Source organism: Lycium barbarum, chromosome 1 (genome assembly GCF_019175385.1).
Source record: "Lycium barbarum isolate Lr01 chromosome 1, ASM1917538v2, whole genome shotgun sequence".
Classification (NCBI taxonomy): domain Eukaryota; kingdom Viridiplantae; phylum Streptophyta; class Magnoliopsida; order Solanales; family Solanaceae; genus Lycium; species Lycium barbarum.
The window spans coordinates 133,291,529-133,298,460 of record NC_083337.1 but is presented as its reverse complement, the minus strand read 5'-3'; the positions used below and the strand labels follow the sequence as shown (position 1 = coordinate 133,298,460).

General features: G+C 40.9%; 1 long non-coding RNA gene across 1 annotated transcript; it reads right to left on the bottom strand.

The window, feature by feature from the left end:
- Positions 1-5,030: 5,030 nt before the first annotated feature.
- On the bottom strand, positions 5,031-5,440 carry LOC132604051 (uncharacterized). The gene is made up of 2 exons (XR_009568631.1): positions 5,371-5,440; positions 5,031-5,099 (listed from the first exon to the last, which is right to left on the bottom strand). It is a non-coding gene; the product is annotated as an uncharacterized LOC132604051 (long non-coding RNA).
- Positions 5,441-6,932: the final 1,492 nt, after the last annotated feature.

Below are 6,932 nucleotides of genomic sequence, written 5' to 3'. Positions count from 1 at the left end.
TGTGTCAGCATATTCAAGTTCTACGAATATATAAAACACGTACATCTTCAAAAGAATTCACAAGCTTCCGAATATCTTCACAAGTAGTCTCTATCTCTCATGAGGCTACAATCCTTTTCCGTATTATCTTCACCATATTTTTTACGTCAGACAAAATTTGCATCTTTGACTATTCATTTTCAATAGGGTTTTTCAAAATTTCACTAATTGCTAGTGCTTCAACTAAGCCTGTCAATTGGGTCGGGTCGGCCCGGGATCGGCCCACCTAACCAGGCCCATAACTGGCCCGCCCCCAACCCGGTAAGAGGGTGGTGGGCTGGGCTAGTGGAAAAAATTAGGGGGCTGGGTCGGACATGCCATTTAGCCCGGTAGCCCGGCCCACCAACAATCGGGGTTCTGGCCCACCGGGGGCCCGACCCACTTTAATTAATTTTTTTTAATTAAGTGGTATGTTAGTGTATATCTTATATATGTTAATGGTATATTTGTGTATATCTTGAATATGTTGTTGGAATGAAGACTCCCAACGGCTGTTTAAGTGCTAAAAATTATAAAAAGTTGAGAATGTGATACAAGACTACATAAGTAATTTAAAATAAAACTTCAAACTTAAATTGATAACATTGCAAGTTCAAAACATACAAACTTGAACGATTAACTTATTACAAATGAAAAGTTCAAAACGCTAGCACCAACGGAGAAATTTAAAGAAGAGATAAACTTCAAAGTTCAATTTTGTGCCTTTTGTCCAAGTGCCTACGTAACGGACCGGTACCCCCAAAAATCGGTTCAGACTTATGGAGATATATTTGACCACAATGTTGACATTTAACATGTTCCTCGTCTACTCGCTCAAAATGCAACCACACCGGACTTGAAATTGATCTTCGGACTGGACGAGGAGGTGGAGGATTATCATTATCCATTAAATTTAAATTTTGAAATTTGAACTTGGAAGTTGGAAGAGAGAGAGAGAGAGAGAGAGAGAGAGAGAGATGAGTAGGAAATTTAGGGAAAGAGAAGAGTAGGGAATTGTGAGACAATATGGAGAAGAATGAATGGTATTTATAGATTGAAAATAGGCCAAAGTATAATTTAAGGAACTTGATGGTTAAAATAAGGTTGACAACAACTAAATTTTAAAATATCAAACTTAATAAATCTTAGTATTATAATTTTTTTTTAAAAATAATTAAAATCCAACCCACTTAGCCCACTATGTACCCCTACCCGGGTAGGGGGCTGGGCCGGACACCCCTTTCCCTCCTTCAACCCGGCCCACTAACTATGGTCCGACCCGGCCCACTTGACAGACTTAGCTTCAACGGTGATGACCTTCCCTATTGAGGGTGGATGCCATTTTCGTTTACACAATCTGTTTCTATATCATTCATCACTACTACGGGGTGGCAAATTAGTATATTCATATAATTGTGTTCTATAGAGAAGTGAGGTGAAAGCTTTCTTAAGCCACCAAATGTATTTATTTTTTTCTTCTCATAACATCGGCTTTTTAATCCTATATTTTTCATTTGCCTTGTATTAAAAGTTCTATCTCCATGAGTCACACATCTTATGGAGCTTGGCCAGGTGACCGATCTTTGCTTTTTTGTGATAAAAGTGCAGCATTTACGACAACACTATGTAAATATGTACAACAACAACAACAACCCAGTGAAATCCCACAACGTGGGGTCTGGGGAGGGTAGAGTGTACGCAGACCTTACTCCTACCAAGATAGGACGGCTGTTTCCGAGAGACCCTCGGCTCAATAAAAACATAAAAAGAGGTCAGATACGGCTAAGAGATTCAAAGCGATATGGAAATGAAGTAACGCAAGCGACACAGATAACATAGAATAATCAAAGCACAGGAAATAGCAGATAATAGCATAAATTAGAGCACAAGAAATTATACTACGATAATGCGACTACTAATAAGGCAGGGTAATGAGACTATCTACTAGCCTTCTACCCTAATGTGGGTCCTCCAAACCCTCCTATCTAAGGTCATGTCCTCGGTAAGCTGTAACTGCGCCATGTCGTGTCTAATTACCTCTCCCCAATACTTCTTTGGCCTACCCCTACCTCGTCTGATACCATCCATGGCCAACCTCTCACACCTCCGCACTGGGGCATCCGTGTCTCTCCTCTTCACATGCCCAAACCATCTCAATCTCGCTTCTCGCATCTTGTCTTCCACCGAGGCCACTCCCACCTTGTCCCGAATATCCTCATTCTTAATCCTATCACTCCTGGTGTGGCCACACATCCATCTCAACATTCTCATCTCAGCAACTTTCATCTTTTGAACGTGAGAAATCTTAACTGGCCAACACTCCGCCCCATACAACATAGTCGGTCTAACCACCACTTTGTAGAACTTTCCCTTAAGTTGTGGTGGCACCTTCTTGTCACATAGCACTCTGGAAGCAAGCCTCCATTTCATCCACCCTGCCCTAATACGATGTGTGACATCATCGTCAATCTCCCCGCTGCCTTGCATAATAGACCCAAGATACTTGAAACTACTTTTCTTCTGGATGACTTGGGTACCAAGCCTCACTTCCAAGCCAGCCTCCTGAGGTGCTTCACAAAACTTACACTCTAAGTACTCTGTCTTGGTCCTACTCAGCTTAAACCCTTTAGACTCCAGAGTTTGTCTCCAATCCTCCAGCTTAGCGTTAACTCCGCTACGAGTCTTATCGATCAGGACTATGTCATCCGCGAAAAGCATACACCATGGCACCTCACCTTGAATTTGCCGCGTCAATCCATCCATCACCAAGGCAAATAAGAACGAACTAAGAGCTGATCCTTGATGCAACCCCATCACAACTGGAAAGTGCTCTGAGTCTCCTCCTACTATCCTTACCCTAGGTTTGGCTCTCTCATACATGTCCTTGATCACCCTAATGTACGCCACAGGTACACCTTTAGCCTCCAAGCATCTCCATAGGATTTCTCTTGGAACTTTGTCGTAAGCCTTTTCTAGGTCAATGAATACCATGTGTAAGTCCCTCTTCCTCTCCCTATACTGCTCCACCAGTCTCCTCACAAGATGGATGGCTTCTGTAGTTGAGCGTCCCGGCATGAATCCGAACTGATTCTCTGAAATAGACACGCCTTTCCTCACCCTCATCTCCACCACTCTTTCCCACACTTTCATAGTATGGCTTAGCAGCTTGATACCTCTATAGTTGTTGCAACTCTGGATATCTCCCTTGTTCTTGTATAGAGGGACCATTACACTCGACCTCCATTCTTCAGGCATCATTGCCGTCTTAAAGATGACATTAAACAACCTAGTCAGCCACTCCAAACCTGCCGGGCCCGCACTCTTCCAAAATTCCCCAGGAATCTCGTCAGGTCCGGTCGCTCTTCCCCTGCGCATCCTACGAACAGCACCCTTAACCTCCTCAACCTTAATACTCCTGCAATACCCAAAATCTTGACGCCTTCCAGTATGTTCGAGATCTCCCAACACAATGTCTTTGTCCCCTTCTTCATTTAAGAGTTTGGAGAAGTATGACTGCCATCTCCGTCTAATGAGAGTCTCCTCTACCAATACTTTGCCATGCTCGTCCTTGATGCACTTCACTTGAACCACATCACGTGCCTTTCTCTCCCTCGCCTTGGCTAGCTTGAACAATTTTTGATCCCCTCCTTTCTCTTCTAGTTTAGCATAAAGGCGTTCAAAAGCTGCCGTTTTTGCCGTCGAAACCGCCAACTTCGCCTCCTTCCTCGCCATCTTATAAAGTTCCCTATTCGTCCACTGCTCCACCTCATCCTTGCTTTCTATCAACTTCGCATACGCCACCTTCTTTGCTTCCACCTTCTCTTGAACTTCTCCATTCCACCACCAGTCCCCTCGATGCTGACCACGACTACCTGTCGAGACCCCCAACACTTCCCTTGCTACCGCCCTAATGCAACTAGCCGTCCTATCCCACATACTTGTCGCATCCCCACTACTATCCCAGGCCCCCATAACCTTCAATTTCTCTCCCATCTCCACGGCACTAGTTGTGGTCAAACTCCCCCATCTGATCCTAGGTCGGTCATCCACGACCCTCTTCTTCCTCGGCATCTTGATCCCTAGATCCATCACCAAGAGCTTATGTCGGGTTGTAAGATAGTCGCTCGGAATGACCTTACAGTCTTTGCACAGACCTTTATCGTCCTTCCTAAGGAGTAAAAAGTCAATTTGGGTCTTAGCCACTGAACTACGGAAGGTTACCAAGTGCTCCTCCTTCTTTGGGAAACTCGAATTGGCTATCACCAACCCGAAAGCTTTTGCAAAATCCAAAAGTGAGACTCCTCATCCATTCCTGTCCCCGAAGCCAAAGCCTCCATGCACATCATCATAACCTCCCGAAATAGGCCCGATGTGCCCATTGAAATCACCTCCCACGAATAACTTCTCAGTAGGCGGTATGCCTCCCACTAATTCATCCAAATCCTCCCAAAAACGCCTCTTCTCCTCCTCGCCTAAGCCCGCTTGCGGCGCATAAGCACTAATAATGTTCAAAGTGAGTCCTTCAACGACCACTTTAATCGACATCATCCTATCAGTGGCTCTCCTAACCTCTACCACCTGGTCTCTTAAATCACTATCTACTAAAATGCCCACCCCATTTCTATACTTCGACCTACCAGAGAACCACAACTTATACCCGTCTACCTCTTTAGCTTTAGGACCTACCCATTTAGTCTCTTGGACACAAGCTATATTAATCTTCCTCTTCTAAAGAATCTTAACTAGCTCTATGGACTTTCCTGTTAACGTCCCAATGTCCCAAGACCCTACTCTCAACCTAGAGGCTCCTTTAACCCACTTACCCCTCCTAACCCTCGCCCCCGTCCCCGAACGAGAACATGACCTTAGTCTACCATCACTAACCAAAGCCACGAAAATAAGTATGAACTAATAAATTATTCAAAGGTCTAAAGTCAGTAAAATATAACTACAAGTGTATAGACAAATAGTGGATATGGCAACCAGAGGTACCAACTCCAGTTGAACTGAACCTGGTTGTCGCCGGAAAACACTGTTCACGGTCGAGTACTGTTCACTGCCGGAAAAATGTTCACAAATACCTGAAAGGGAGAAGAGAATAGGAGGAAAAAAAGAAGAAAAGAAAAATAAAAGAAAAAGGGAAAAGGAGAGAGAAAGAGAGGGCTGGCCGGAAAAAGTCACCGGAAAAAGTCGCCGGCGATGGCGCAACGGCGTACTGGCAGCGCCAGGAGCAGATTAAAAAAAGGAAAAAAAGGAGAAGAGAAGAAGAAGAGGAGATGAAGAAAAGGAAAGAGAGAAGAAAAGTAAATCTAGCCGGAAAAGTGGCCGGCGTTACCTGGTCGCCGGCGTTACCTGGTCGCCGGCGTCACCTGAACAGTGGTGACGTATGGTCGCCGGACGGAGTGGTGGGTGGGCAGATCTGGTCGTTGCGAGTAAACTGAGGACGAGTTATGTAATGATATATCAATTCAACAGGTTTTAAAGTTCAACTTGTTTGAAACCACCCCAAGTCCTCCGGTGTCTATCTAAATCATCCCCGTAAGTCACAAATAGTATTACTACAAATTTATACACATACTCAAAACCCAAGTAAGAATACAAATACTAAAAATTAAGAATTGAATTGTTACGTATTGGAGTTGAGCTTCAGTATTTTGAACTGCAAAAATTGAATGACCTGACTTCGAAGAAGCAGTTTTATCCGCTCATTTGAATTATGATTATATTTTAAATACATTGTAAATATTGATTACAATTGCACTTAATTCAATTATTTTCCAAAAGAAAAACAACATTAGTAAAGCGTATCTACACACTCCCTCGTCCCTATTTATGTGAAACTCTTTTTTTTAGGCAGTTTAAAAAAAGCGAGATCTTGCTATATTTAGTAAAAAATTATAGTAACTTTAAATTTCTTACTTTATCTTAAATGAGATAATTTATAACTATATATATATATATATATATATATATATATATATATATATATATATATATTTACTATGATAAAATTTTAGATGATAAATTTAAAAAAAAATCTAAACAGCTTCACAAACTCTTTAGTGGACCCAACTCCTATCCGCCTTCTACCGGATTTGATGAACTCAATAAAGTTATCCTTATTGCAACCTTTTCATGTGCCCAAATGGACCCACAGGGAACCCTATCTGGCGAAATGATACACTATTAGTGGACCCGACAAGTCCACGAGACCCCCGCTTGCTCACCAAAAGTAAAACTCTTTTCCAGTCAAGAAGTCAAAACTAAAGTGTCCAAACATCAATTGATTCAATTTAAATTTAAGTATTTGACATATAATTAAGTAAATTACATGGCAATATTATTTGTTTTTCTGTTTCAGTTTATGTGATTCAATTATTGTTGGAAAAATAATAATTCCTTAATAAATTTGAAATTAATATAATTTGAATTTTTTTATTTTATACTTAATAATTTTATTTTATAGCCATAAAAATATTATGACACTTTTAAAAACTCGAATTTAAAAATTGGCATTTATTTTTTAAACTTACTGCTCAATCAAATAAAATCTCATCAAATTAAATGGAGAAAGTAATTTTCTTACACTGAAGTATATGAGTTAACCACTGGGTATGTTGTTGTCGTTGGTGAAGTATATGAGTTAAATCCTAAATGATTACTAGAATAAATAATCTATTAACTTATTAAACAACATCCATAATTCTTCACAAGTTTAGTTCATCAATTCTAAAATATTAGTTGGTTTAATAAGCTAGGTTTTCAAATTTACTGTCATTGTTCAATTGATAAAGTAGTAATTAAATGATAATTTAAAATACTACTACAACAACAACATAGCAGGTGTAATCTGGAAATGATTGAATATACGTAGACCTTACTTCTACCTTGAAAGATAGAAAGACTGTTTCTAA